A 14,593-nucleotide genomic window follows, 5' to 3' on the forward strand; every position below is an offset into this window, starting at 1 on the left:
TTATGAGTGTTACATATCCTGGTATCTCCTGAAGCCCTGGTGTACAACAAAATATATTAAATACAACTTCAGTTGCTTTGTTGCATCCTACTCCTGATCGGATTATTGGAGTATGCTGCCTTTGATCCAACCCTATCAATCACCTCCATTGGAATGCACCATCAGAGGTAACATGGTGCCTCAAGTCTATTAACAATAGGTGGCCACAAAAGTAAAGGGTTAAAAATATGGACATGTGGGGCCCATTTAGTCTGGTAAATGGAGATGACTTGATTAGCTGGAGGAGATCTTGGCTTCTGAAGCTACTAGCTCAAATAACAAATGTCCTCCTTCAGTCACCTTTGGAATGGAGACACACGGGTAGGGTTGATTTTGAGTTTTAATTCAAAGATATTATGAAGCATTTCACATGAGGAAGAAATTTGGACTTCTTGGTCATTTATCCAGAAGGCTGAATAATTTCAGGGCAGAGGAAAATGTGGTCAGTGGCCTCAGAGTAATCAGCACATTAACCATCCTGCAGAAATGTAAAACTCTTCTGTGTGGGTTAATGGGTACAATTAACACCAAAATTAGATACCATATGTAAGTAATTGAGGTTATTTAACATAGCGATTGACTATATACATCTCTGGACTGTGCGGCAGGTAGTCTCGGAATTCATTAGAGAGTGTAATTAGCAAGACTTTATTGGATTTCATTACTGGCTCCAGAGCAGATTTGTATGGGAAACACCTCGGTAGGTAGTTGTCTGAGAAAGCCTGAGTGGCCGTCATTTCCATGTTCCGATCGAAGTGGGTAAAGATGTATTTTCAGATGCAGACTCAGTTCATCAAACTAAATTTAATCTCATCATATCCTCTCTCTCTCCAATCCCCTCCACCTCTCTCCAGCTCCTCTATCCTCTACCCTCAAATGAACTTGTCTGCCCGACTATCAGGGACCTTCCTAATTCTCCCTATCACTCATTTCACTTCGACATAAGTGTTTGCTGGGGTCAGGGCTGGCCTCTTCCTTCTCCACTTTATCAGCTGAGCTCACTTCTAATCTTCCTCCGTGGCTGACTCCCATCTATCCCTGGGCAAAAACTCTCATTTATTGAGATAAAGGGAGCCAGAAGGAGGTAAGCCCATGGTAGACAGAAGAAAAGGGGATGAATATTTGACTCTGGGAGGAGGGCAGTCGTGGTAAAAGGCTTTCCTGAAATCTAACCAGATTGAACTTTTGAGCAAAGGTTTCCAATGCTAGCTGACCATTTAGAATCACCTGGCAAGCGTTTATAAACCACTGCCACCTGGTCCCACACCCGGAGATTCTGATTGAATTGCGCTGGGGGAGGGGAGCAGGGATCCAAACGTTTTCAGAGCATCCGGGGATTCTAAAAGGACAGGCAGGTTTAGAACTCCTCAAGAGCAGGGCTTCTCATACTTCCATGTGCAGGTCAGCCACCGCGGTGGGGGGCAGGGGCAGGGGCATTTTGTTGCAGTGAAGATTCTGATTCAGTAGGTTTGGGGTGAGGCCTGACATCTTGCCTTCCTAAAAAGTTCCCAGGGGCTGCTGATGCTGCTGGTCGCTGGATGACACGGCGGGAAAACAGCTTGTACCCCCAAAGAAACTGAGATAAAGCCCAGGTGCTGTTAGACTGAGTCTGTGCAGGAGAGGATGATGATGATGATGATAGTGATCGTTTGGATGCGGGGTAAATATACTTCACCAGCCTGTGAGCCCAAGTAAGGTCTCAGGTTGACAATGTGTTTACAGCACCTACTCAAAAGGCTCCTGCTCATCCCGCCATTTGCATATCGGCACCTCCAGCTCCCTCCTTAGGTCTCATCCAGTGATTTCCAGGGGTCCCTGGGGGGGTCTCTCACTCCACTTCATCCACAGCCTCTTGGGATCGCCTGGTTCATGCTCCAAGCTCGGGACACCTCTTGGGGAGGGCTGTTACAGCTGCTGGTGCCAGGCCCTGCTCGGGCCACCCGGGCCACTCGGAAGGCGCTGCAGAACCTCCGTCCAGGGCGGCGCCCGTTCGGGTAGCGTCTACACAGCAGCGGGAGATTGCGGCGCAGGTGCCTCGGGCTGTAGCTCGCTTCCGCGTCTCTTCGGAAACGGCAGATTTTCCCTGCAGCTCCTCTCCAGGCCTAATCCACGGGCTGGCAAAGACGCAGGTATCATCTCCGGCTTGGCAAAGAGGAAGAACGTCAACTGCCTCCAAACGGAAAAACCTGCCTCCGGGAACTGAGTTCCTTGCCCAAAGAAGTTTTGGAAGTGGGAGCAAGATGCCCAGCGCTGCCGAACGCGGTGGGCCGGGGGTGCCGAACTGCCCCGGTTTCTTGAGCGGGACCATCACCCCTTTTGGATTGTTTCAGGATGCATGTGGAAAGTCAGACAGTTCAGCAATGCGACATTGAAACAATGTTGAATGAAACCATTAAAATTCAAACAATGTGGAGATACAGTCTCGCTGCCCATCCCCAGGGCCCCTGCTCATAGGTAAGCCACTGGGACTCCCACTTGGGACTCCAAGTACGTGCATATACACCGAATTACCGTGCTGGCTTGGGCTTTAAACTGCGCTTCTACCTCGCCTTCACGATTTCTTGGTTTTAAGCAATTATTTACTAATAACCAACGTGAAAAATGTACAGTTTGAGTCACTTCCGTCACCTCCTTCTCCAACCCCCTCCTCCTGATTTTGTTGGTTGGGTTTTTTACTGACTGGTTCTTATTTGTTACTTTTAAAACTTAAGTATTATGCTTAAACTGCTGTTTCTTGCTCTGTAATCTTTAGATACTGGTTTTTCACTTACCAATGTGTATGCACCCCTGCATATTTCTGCACATCTCCCTCTTTCTTCAAGTACTGTTAACGGGGTTATTTTGTCAGGTTTGTCTAAATGGGGGTGCCTGGGTGGCTCAGTCGTTAAGCGTGTGCCTTCTGCTCAGGTCATGATCCCAGGGTTCTGGGATCGAGCCCCGCATCGGGCTCCCTGCTCTGCCGGAAGCCTGCTTCTCCCTCTCCCACTCCCCCTGCTTGTGTTCCCTCTCTCGCTGTGTCTCTCTCTGTCAAATAAATGAATAAAACCTTTTTTTTTTTTTTTAAAGTTTGTCTAAACAGCATCAAAGGTTTAGAAATAGCCAAAGTAAAACTGGTGAATCAGTGATGTAGTAATTAGTAAAAATGTATTGTGTACAGAGCTAAAAAGACAGTTTGCAAACCGGGAGCGCACACACCAAAACACAGGATGAGGCTCGGGGGGTAATACGGTTATAAAGCAGCTCATCTAATGAGAAAACAGTGACTGTTCATTCTTCACAGTGATTGTTCGCAATATTAGAATTCTCCCAAATGATAGGGAATTGGCCAGTGGTTAGCTCATACCAACCTAGGAGAGCAGTTAAAGTTTTGCTTATGATTTCCAGAGGCATAGGCAATAAATAACCCAGGTCAAGTTAGCCTTGCAAAATAAGCCAAATTAAGCTTTGCCTGTATGACTAAACTGGTTTCATCTGCTCAGGGAATTTTCAAGGCTGGTCTCTGTTTGTTTTTTATTTTAACAAGGGAAAACAGAGTTTAGAAAGTTATGTTTAAATAAACAGTGTTTAGTGAAGAACCAGGGCAGGCTGACTGGATGCACAGAATAGGAAATCTGTCCTATGGCAGGCATGCCTCTCCGAGGGGAGATTCCAAGAGTCAAGGGCAAATCAATTCTCTTCCCTTAAATGCCATCAAATACTGAACCGTTTATGTCGCTGAAACATTGAGTGTCACTGAAAAGGAACCCTGAATATGTTTAGTTTGTTTTACTTTGGGAATGAATATTCTTGTGCAGTTTTCCCTCCCTGGTGTTTCTCTTTTTTTTTTTTTTAAAGATTTTATTTATTCATTTGACAGAGAGAGACACAGCGAGAGAGGGAACACAAGCAGGGGGAGTGGGAGAGGGAGAAGCAGGTTCCCTGCAGAGCAGGGAGCCCGATGCGGGACTCCATCCCAGGACTCTGGGATCATGACCTGAGCCGAAGGCAGTCGCTTAACCAACTGAGTCACCCATGCGCCCTCCCTCCCTGGTGTTTCAAAATGATCTTCTTCCTTGATGATAGAGAAAAAAAAAATTACTCCATCGTTCATATCTTCCAGCAGTTTAATACATTTTGAGTACGTGCATATACACCGCCTTCTTTCTAGGACGATTTGCATAAAAGTTACCCTGGGATTAACTTTTCCTTACTTTTAGTTTCCCAGTGCTTGGGGGCTTATGCATTGTCTTTCTTCAGTTTATTTTTCCTTTTGCTGCAGTGGATCCCTAAATTACTTTTTCAAAACAAAAAGTCTAGAGGTGTTTGCATGTCTGAAAATGAGTTTTTGCATGTCTGAAAATGTATTTTGCTCCCCTAATATCTGATTAATGTTTTAATTCTACATTTAAAATCCTTTCCCTCCAGAACTTTGAAGACCTTTCTCTACTGCCGTCTAGAATTTAAGCATCACTGAACAGAAAGCAGCAGTTCACAGTACGGAGCCAGACTGCTGGCTTGAAGTCTTGGTCTGCCACCTGCTTGCTGTGCGGCCAGGGTAAGTTTCTCAGTATTTTCATCCAAAAAATGATGGTGATGATGATATAATAGTTAGCTAATATGTATAAAGTGAAGCAGCTGCTCACACATAGTATGGAAGTGTTAGTGCCTTTTAAAAAATCAATTTCATCATCGTCATTGTCTTCCATGTATCCTGGGTGTTCTGAAATATCATGATACCATAGCTGTGTGAGTCTTTTTTGCTTCATGAACTTGGTACTTAGAAGACCCTTTCAAGTATCTTCCTTTAGTTCTGGGAAATAAAAAAAACTTTTTAAAAAGAATTTTATGCCTTCCACTTTCTCTCTTTTCTCTTTCTCAGATGTCTTGGTTAAATGTAGGCTCTTTTGGATCAAGATGATGTGTTTCTTGTCTATTTTTTTTTCTTCTCAGATTTTCCATTTTTCTGTCTTTTCTATATTCCGGAAGATTTTCTCATCTATTTCTTCCACCTGATTTATTACATTCTAAATTTCTGCATTCATGTCTTTAATTATCACAAACGGTTCCTTGTTCTGTGCTTCTTTTGGTTCACTTTGGAGTTTTTAATGAATGTAATAACTATCCATATCTCTTTGTGGCACTTAGATTTTTTTTTTTATCACAATTTCTGCTAAATTATCTCCATTCCTCCCAGAATGTGATGGACCATAGTCCTTTATAGATGCCTCACTTTTTTTTTTTTTAACATTTTAAAATTTTTTTAGAGAGAGAGCATGAGCAGGGGGCAGGGGCAGAGGGAGAAGGAGAGGGACAAGCAGACTCTGCCCTGAGTGGGGAGCCCACAGTGGGGCTCAATCCCAGGACCCCGAGATCATGACCTGAGCCGAAGCCAGAAGCTTAACCAACTGAGCCACCCAGGCGCCCTAATGCCTCACTTCTTTTGAACAATCTTCTTATATCTTAATCCTTTTCCATGATATTAATTGCACCCTCCCATAATTGACATTTTAAGAGAATCACATTTTGCTACTCCCTGTAACTAGGACATAGACTTTGCTTCTGCCAATCAGAACATGCTCCTTTGAGAAGTTTGATTCTAAAGTGAGTTACAGGAGGAAACGGCCAGGACACCTGACATCTATTTTGTACTGCAGGAAACAGAGGCAGCATTTCTCTGGGATCTGCAGCAGGGGCCACAGTGGCTCCCTTACCAGACTAGGTCCATAGTATGGTTCTAGAAGATGTTCCTGGAGACTCAGCCCAGAGTTGGTTCCTCCAGTCCTTTTAAAGTTTGTCTAAGATGCGTAATACCCAAAATAAGTACTTCCCTGATAATGGCTTTCTAGCTGGATTTACCCCCGTATTCCAGATTTTTTCTTTTTCAAACTGCTCATATGGCCTTGCCACATGGACATTCAATGAACCCCACCTCTTGGTATTCATGTCCTTGTGTTATCCTCTTTCACTGAGTGTAGGCAGGCTGGCCATATTGGCTCACTTCTAATCATTACAATATGGCAACGTAAGGGGATGTCACCTCTCAGATTACATAATAAAAAGAGCATAGCTTCCATTTTGGGTGCCCACTCTCTCTGGCTCATTCACGGATCATTCACCCTGGGAAAAACCAACTGCCATGTACTAAAACAGCCCTGTGGAGAGGTCTAGGTGGCAAGATCCTAAGGCCTACCAAAATCCATGTCAGTGAGCTTGGAAACTAGGTCCCCTCACTCTCAGTTGAGCTTTTGAATGAGACCACCGCCCCAGCCAGTAGCTTGACAGCAGTGTCATGAGAAAGCTTAGCTAAAGGCACCCAGCTCAACAGCACCCGCGTCTGACTCACAGAAACTGTGAGATAATAAATGTTTGGTGTTTGACAGCGTTTGCACAGAACTAGAACAAATAACCCTAAAATTTGTATGGAACCACAAAAGACCCTGCGTAGCCAAAGCAATCTTGAAAAAGAACAAAACTGGAGGCTTCAGAATCCCATGTTTCAAAATATACGATAAAACTATAGTAATCAAAACAGTATGGTACTGGCACAAGCAGAGACCCATAGAACAGAATAGGGAGCCCAGGAACAAACCCACAATTATATGTTTAATTAATCTATGACAAAGGAGGCCAGAATACACAATGCGAAAAAGACCGTCTCTTCAACAAATGGTGTTGGGAAAACTGGACAGCTACATGCAAAAGAATGAAACTGGACCACTTTCTCCCACCATACACAAAAATAAACTCAAAATGGATGAAAGACCTAAATGTGAGACCTGAAACCATAAAAATCCTAGAAGAGAGCACAGACAGTAACTTCTCTGACATCAGCCATAACAACTTTTTTCTAGATATGTCTCCTGAGGCAAGGGAAAGCAAAGCAAAAATAAACTATTGGGACTACAGCAAAATAAAAAGCTCTAACCAGCAAAGGAAACAGACAACAAAACAAAAACACAACTTACTCAATGGGAGAAGATATTTGCAAATTATATATCCAATAAGGGGTTAATATCCAAAATATATGAAGAACTTATACAATGCAACACCAAAAAACCCCCCAAATAATCCAAAAGACATAACCAGACATTTCTTCAAAGAAGACCTACAGATGGCCAACAGACACATGAAAAGATGCTTAGCATCACTCATCATCAGGGAAATGCAAATCAAAACAACAGTGACCTATCACCTCATACCTGTCAGTGGCTAAAATCAACAACACAAGAAACAACAGGTGTTGGTGAGGATGCAGACAAAAAGAAATCCTCAGGCACTGTTGGGAATGCAAACTGGTGCAGCCACTATGGAAAACAGTATGGAAGTTACTAAAAAAATTAAAAACAATTAGCATATGATCCAGTGATTTCTCTACTGGGTATTTACCCAAAGAATATGAAAACACTAATTTAAAAAGATATGTGCACCCCTGTGTTTATTGCAGCATTGTTTACAATAACCAAGATATGGAAGCAACCTAAATGTCCATCAATAGATGAATGGATAAAGAAAATGTGGTGCGTGTGTATATATGTATTCCACACAATGGAATATTTCAAGGATGAAATCTTGCCATTTGCAACAACACGGTTGGATCTAGTGGGTAGAATGCTAAGCGAAATAAGTCAGTCAGAGAAAGACAAATACCATATGATTTCACCCATGTGGAATTTAAGAAACAAGCGAACACAAAGAGAAAATTATTTTAGGAGACAAACCAAGAAACAGACTCGTCTACCAAAATCCATGTGAGTGAGCTTGGAAACTAGGTCCCCTCACTCTCATTTGAGCTTTTCAATGAGACCACAGCTCCACCTGTCTGAATATGGTTCAATGGTTACTGGAGGGCAGGTGGGTGGGGAGATGGGGGAAATAGGTGAAGGGGATTAAAGTACACTTGTGATGAGCTGAGTAATGTATAGAATTGTTGATCACTATATTATATACCTGAAACAAATATAACACTGTTGATTTTTAAAAATTATTTAATGAATTAAAAAAGTGTGTGGTGTTTTTCAGCCACTAAGTTTGGGGGTAATTTGTTAGGTAGCAATAGCTAAAGAGTACATTCATCACAAATTTAACTTGTCTAAAACCAGACTCCTGATCTTTACTCCTGCCCGCAACGTGCTCCTCCTCTCAGACTCCCTCATCTCTGTGAATGACTGCCCTATCCTTCCAGTGGCTGAGACCAAAAGCTTGGAATCACCCTTGGCTTCTCCTTCTCTCTCTTGACTGATAACCAAGCCATCAGCAATCCCTGTCAGATCTACCTTCACAGTATTTCTAAAATCTGCCCCTTTCTGCTCATCTCTGCTGTACTCGCCCTGGATGAAACCACTGTCCTCTGATATGGATGATTGTGCTAGTGTCTTCACGGGTCTCCCTCCCTCCATTTTTATCCCTCTACAGTCTCTTTCCAACACAAAGCCGAAGTGACCCATTTAAAGATAAAATCATTTTTCTCCTTGGCTCAAAGCTCTCTAATGGTTCCGCATCTGGCTAGTGAAGACGGTCTTTAGAATGACTTGAAAGACCTGTGTGGTCTGACCTTCTCTCCAAGCTCTCTTCCCTTTCCCAAGCCATCCTGGAGCCCATCTCAGGGCCTTTGCACTTGCTGTTCTTCGGCCAGAAGGCCTGACCACACCCGATGGTAAGGGAGGGATTGTCTCCTTTGTCCGTTGCCATATTCCCCATACCAAGTGCTCTGCCCAGTTTAGAGTAGGTCTTTAAATATCCATTGATCACATGTATAAACTCAGAGTGGATGCGGTGCTCCGCAGCTAAAAGCCCTGAGCGATACACAGCATCCATTGTTTGATCTGTTTGTCCTTTGTGCAGGAGCTTTGCTCTGCATGCCTAAGACTGTTGCCTCTTTGTATTTAATTGTGAAACACTGGTTCATTCATGTAGGTAGTTAACATGATTTTCTCTGTCTTTAGTGGCCTCTTCCCTGAATGAGAGGGCTGACTATACGGTGTGTGTGCGGCATGTGCGTGCATGCGTATTTTGGGTGGGGGTTACTGGGCATATCCAATGGCAGCCTTCACTAAAATCTTTCACTAAAGCATATTCATGTTAGGAACAGGCAGATACATTGGGTTTCTTCCCCCAAAATGTCCAAATGAGGCTGGCTTTCTCTCCTTTGAGGACTCAACCACCCTGTATTGTCCTGGTCCGATTTTTGGAGCATTTTCCTCCGGCTTCAGTCCAGGGGCAAATCCCACCATCACTGGTAGGGGTGAGGGATGCTGCTACTTGAGGTTTTTCTATCATTTCCATCAATTCTGCTCTTCATCCCATGTTTGTCCCCAGAGGCACCCAGATGCAAGAACTCTGCTGTGTGTCTTGGTAGGGGGGCTCCTTCCCTGTTTTTTTTTTTTTTTTTTTTTTGGTGTGTTCCCCCTTCTACCTCCCCTATTCCTGGTATTCACCATTTAAGACTGCAGATGCCCGTTCCCCTGCTCCCTTTTCAATTCTAAGCAATTCTGTGAGTTTATTCTCGTTACTTCTTTTTTTTGCTCCTCTCATGTCAGTGAGTTTTCAGGAAAACGAGGTGGTAAACTCAAATGCACACTATGTCATATTCAATCAGACATGCACGATATTGTAATTTTTGCTTCTTGCCACCCTCCTTAGATGCTAGTTTTATTTTTCCACTCGCCTTCATTTTCTTTTACCAGATGCTTTTGTTCCTGGTGTTATGAAATTTTACAATGATATGCCTCTTGGTGGAGGCGGGTTTTTTTATTCATTGTACTGAACAGAGTCCCTCCCTTGCTTCTGGAAAAATTTCCCCTATTTTTGATAGTTTTCTACTCACTACTTTATCTTCCTAGAATTCCTAATTGTTAGAAGTTTTACCTCCTGGATAGATTAGCCATCTCTCTCATCTTTTTTTTTTTTTTTTTTTTTTTTTTTGGTTGTCTTCTTGTGAGCTTTCCTCATCTCCTCCTCCTTCAACTGAATTTATTTTGGCTATCCTGCTTTTAATTTCCAAGAGCTCTTTTTATTCTCTATTTGTTCCTTGTTTTGGGCCTTTCTTGTTTTTTTGTTTGTTTGTTTTTTGTTTTTTTGTTTTTTTTAGATTTTATTTATTTTTTTGACACAGAGAGAGAGAGATAGCGAGAGCAGGAACACAAGCAGGGGGAGTGGGAGAGGGAGAAGCAGACTCCCCACTGAGCAGGGAGCCCAATGTGGGACTCGATCCCAGGACCCTGGGATCATGACCTGAGCCGAAGGCAGACGCTTAACGACTGAGCCACCCAGGCGCCCTGGGCCTTTCTTGTTTTATGAATATAATATCCTCTCTTACCTCCTGGAAGATCAGAGCCCTGTTTTTGTTTGTTTTAATCTATTTCCTCTGGATTTACTTCTTCTCTTTGCTTTGGATGGCTTTCCCAAATATTTGGAGATTCCTAACTGTATGCTCTGTTACATAGATAAACTGAGGCATATAAAGAATTTTAAGAGTTTGAGCACCAATCTTTTGAATTGGGTAAGACCAGACTGAACACGGTGAAGATTAGCTTGGCTGGCAGGAGACCCGGGAAGGCTTACAGAGAGCAAGTGTGGAAGCAAACAGACGAAATGATCTGATGGGCTGTGGCTTAGTTGGCTGTTTGTGATTGGTCGTCCGTAGCCTTTTGATTTCACAACCCGGAGGCATTTATAGGCTTAGATTTTGGTTTGCTTATGTAGGCCACCATGACATTAGAGACACTGCAGGCCGATGGGGTGTGTAATTAATTAAACAGCTATATTCAAGAGTAAGACCAGGCGTGAGTTTCATTTGTTCACTTCAGAATACTTTGGACCATTGGGCATTTGTATGGAGGTCATTTCTCTGGGATCCTGAGTGGTGTGTATATCGCAGGACGCTCATTCCCACATTGGGTGGCAGGAATAATGGTCACAGAATGGCAAACATCAGCAATTAAGTGTCATTGTCTAAACATGATTACCCCCCACCCCCCACCCCCGGGAGGATACTAAGCTATGCCGTTACCATATTTTACTGTTATTATCCTGTCATCTGTGACCAACTTGAGGACCCGTACTGTTATTTACTTTTACCTTGATGTTCCTTGAGGTCGCAATAAATGCATGTGGAATGATGAGTGGATAAGCTCAGCCCGGCAGGGATTTGCTCCTGGCCTTGCCCCGCACCTCGAATAACACGAGCCTAACAATGCTGTGACCAACTGACGACTGTGTCAAGGTCCCTGCCCGGGGCCCTGAGTGATCGGTCCATCCCGGTGAGGCAGCTCAGCCCTCGTGTGACCAGTACAAAGGTGCGCATGCGCCCGGGGCCCGGGGGGCGGAGTCTCACCTCTGCTGTGTCCGGTCGCCGCAATTAACAGCGAGGCTGAGTGTGTGGTTGCATCCTTTTTGCCAAAGCTGAACAGAGAGCTTATGGCTTCCAGCAATACGGTAATCTCAAGCTACCCTCGTGTCTGTTCACTCTGGGTATTTCCCCCTTTCATATTTTCCATATTAAAGAGCGATCAGCGTCTTACCAGCCCTGCCATTTTGCCATTTCACTAACTTGGAGAGCCACTTGTCCTCTGAAAATGTGTCCTCTTTGAGACCAGTGGAGAACACGATATTCGTTTCCATCTAGAAAAAGGAGCACGATCCCTATTCTCATTTCCCTCTTCAAGTCCCTTTGTGTCAGATTTGTCCCGATGCCAAGATCGTTAATATTTTAAACAGGCTTTCTTAAGATTTTTAAAAAGTACAAATGGATGATGCTTTCCTATTTAAGCACATGTTACTCACTTGCCTCACACTAAGTCCGATGAGGGATGAAGAGAAAAAAAAATTCTCTTCAGAGTTTCACAATCTAGTGGAGGAAAAACACACGAACATAACTAAGTTTGGCAAATGTTGTATTATTATTAACAACTCAGGAACAGTATTTCGCGGATAGAGAATAAACTCATGGTCTCTCTGTGACCCCAGCTGGGTATCCACGAATGACTCTCAAATATATAAGTAAAATTTAAAATCAGGAAAATTACCTTGTGCTTTGCTTTTATCATTTCCACTTAAGATTTGTAAATTAACAAATGGAAATCCAAAGTGACAGGCAGGTGTGAAAGAGAACTCAAAGAAACAGCTGCTTTAAGGAATAATATTGAAAATGTATAAAAGCTGTTAATAAATAAAAAGAAGCCCATATGTGTATTTTTAAAATCCCAAACATTTCTTTCCTGGCTTCTTCACAATCCCAAAGTATAAATAGCTTTTTTTTTTTTTTTTAAATCAAATCTGCCCAGATTTCTGCAGACCCTCAAGGAAGCATAAAGAATAAGACATGAGTCGATGTGAAAGATTATGTTAGAAATGGTGGTTTTTAAAAAGGAAAGTGGAGCAAAGCATGAAACACCGAGCTCAGGCTCAGGAATGTGTCTGGGGAACTAGTCGGTGGGGAGGCAGGTTTGACACAAGAGCAGCTTGATTAAAACCCTCAGTGGAGCCCTTGGATTGTCAGAGATCTCGTGGGGGTGCAGAGGTTGGGAAGGCTCCAGACCTCCTCAGTCCCCTTCCACCACCACCAACAAAGACCAAAGCAGCTCTGCGCGTGTCTCTCTCTCTCTCTCTTTTTTTTTAAAGATTTTATTTATTTATTTGACAGAGCGAGCACAAGCAGGGGGAGTGGGAGAAGGAGAAGCAGGCTCCCCTCTCAGTAGGGAGCCTGATGCAGGGCTCGATCCCAGGACCCTGAGATCATGACCTGAGCCGAAGGCAGACGCTTAACTGACTGAGCCACCCAGGCACCCCCGGGCATGCCTCTTTTTTAGACTGGACTTCTGCATGGGGTTCTATTTGGACCCAGGGTTTGGGCAGTTCCACAAAGTTTAAATGAGGGTTATCGCATCAGCACAAAGAACCGCTCCGGAGAGCGGAAGGTGCACAGCGGCCCTAAATCAAAACTGAATCATGAAGGCGAGCAAGACAGAGAGACTTCGGGAATCCTGGCAGGTGCTTGATAAAGTAAATAGAACAAATCAATCCCAACAGTGTCTAGGGCTCCGGAGGAAAGGCCAGGGCAATCAGAAGTCATTAAAGCTCGATATCATGATCTGAATGGCCATCTCAGGTCATTGCGAAGGAACGACCTAGAAATCCACCTAGGAGCAACGCTCCAAGAGAGCTAGTGGGTGAAAATTTTAAACATCAGAATTACAGACAGGCTTTTCCAAGGATTTAAGAAGAACGAAAACATTGAGGGATGGAAGAACAAGACAAATTTGGAGTTTACCCCTTCACACATAGCGACTAGCAAAGGAAGCCTTGGAGAAAATGTGCAGGAAGCTAGGAGCTAGGGGGTTGTCCGTGTTCCTGCAGGCTGATCAGCTTGAACTTTCAAGGTCGCTTGACCTTTCACCTGACCTTTAACATAGACCACATTGACCGTTCTTTTAGAAACCCAACAGGGGTTTGTAAGAGGTACAGAAATGCTCTGTCAACCCCAAATCCCACAGCTGTGAGGACTCTCCTGAGGAGCACTACTGATCTGAATTACGTGGGGGCTTTTCTGAAAGAGCAGTTGCCTCAGACCTTCCCAAAGGGCGTGGTTAGTGACAGAACATCAAGGTCTGTACGTCAGACCACAAAAATAGGGGAAGCACAAGATATAAACTTGACTCTTACAAAGATTTCAGATTTCTGGGTTCATCCACACACCTGGCCTCCATTGCACTCAATGTAGGATCCCAATAATTCCGTTTTAAATGAATAAATCAGCGTGTCAGGCACTGTGGCTGATACTAGGAATACAGGGGTAAGAATTTACCACTGTAAATTGCGGAATTTTTTCAAGACTTTGTTTATTTGAGAGAGCGAGAGATTGAGCATGAGAGAGCGAGCACAAGTGGGTGGGGGGCAGAGGCAGAGGGAGAAGCAGGCTCCCCGCTGAGCAGGGCTCGATCCCAGGACCCCAGGATCATGACCTGAGCTGAAGGCATATGCTTCACCGACTGAGCCACCCAGGCGCCCCAAGACCTGTGGAATTTAAAGCCCTGTAGCTTGAAAGCAGAATGAAGAGAAATCAAGACATTACAATTTACTGCAGCAGCATGCAAGTAAAACAAGAAAGCAAGTCACTGTAATAATTAAAAACGTATTTAGAATCTAGTGGTGAAAAAAATCTAAATGTATCACTTATGTTTAAGTTGAACAGATGAAATCCTCTGGGTAAAGAGCCACTGACAGAATTATGAGCAAAATGTAATTATCTGCTACTTACAGAGACACACAACGCAAAGTCCTATGTAAACTGAAAGCTATGTGAAAGCACAGCTGTTAATAGCCTGCTCTCCTACAAGATGTAATGAGGTCCTACGAGGTACAACATACCCTAATTCCTCCTGCTGCCTCGTCAAGGCTGATGAACACATAGCGAATACATGAGAAAATTCGGATATTGGATTATGTGATGGGAAAATGCACACTTTTCCTAGCAGTATAAGAAAAAAATAATAGGGGCGCCTGGGTGGCTCAGTCAGTTAAGCATCTGCCTTCGGCTCAGGTCATGATCCCAGGGTCCTGGGATCGAGCCCCGCATCGG

Source organism: Mirounga leonina, unplaced genomic scaffold (genome assembly GCF_011800145.1).
Source record: "Mirounga leonina isolate KUSES-001 unplaced genomic scaffold, KU_Mleo_1.0 Mir_418, whole genome shotgun sequence".
Lineage (NCBI taxonomy): Eukaryota > Metazoa > Chordata > Mammalia > Carnivora > Phocidae > Mirounga > Mirounga leonina.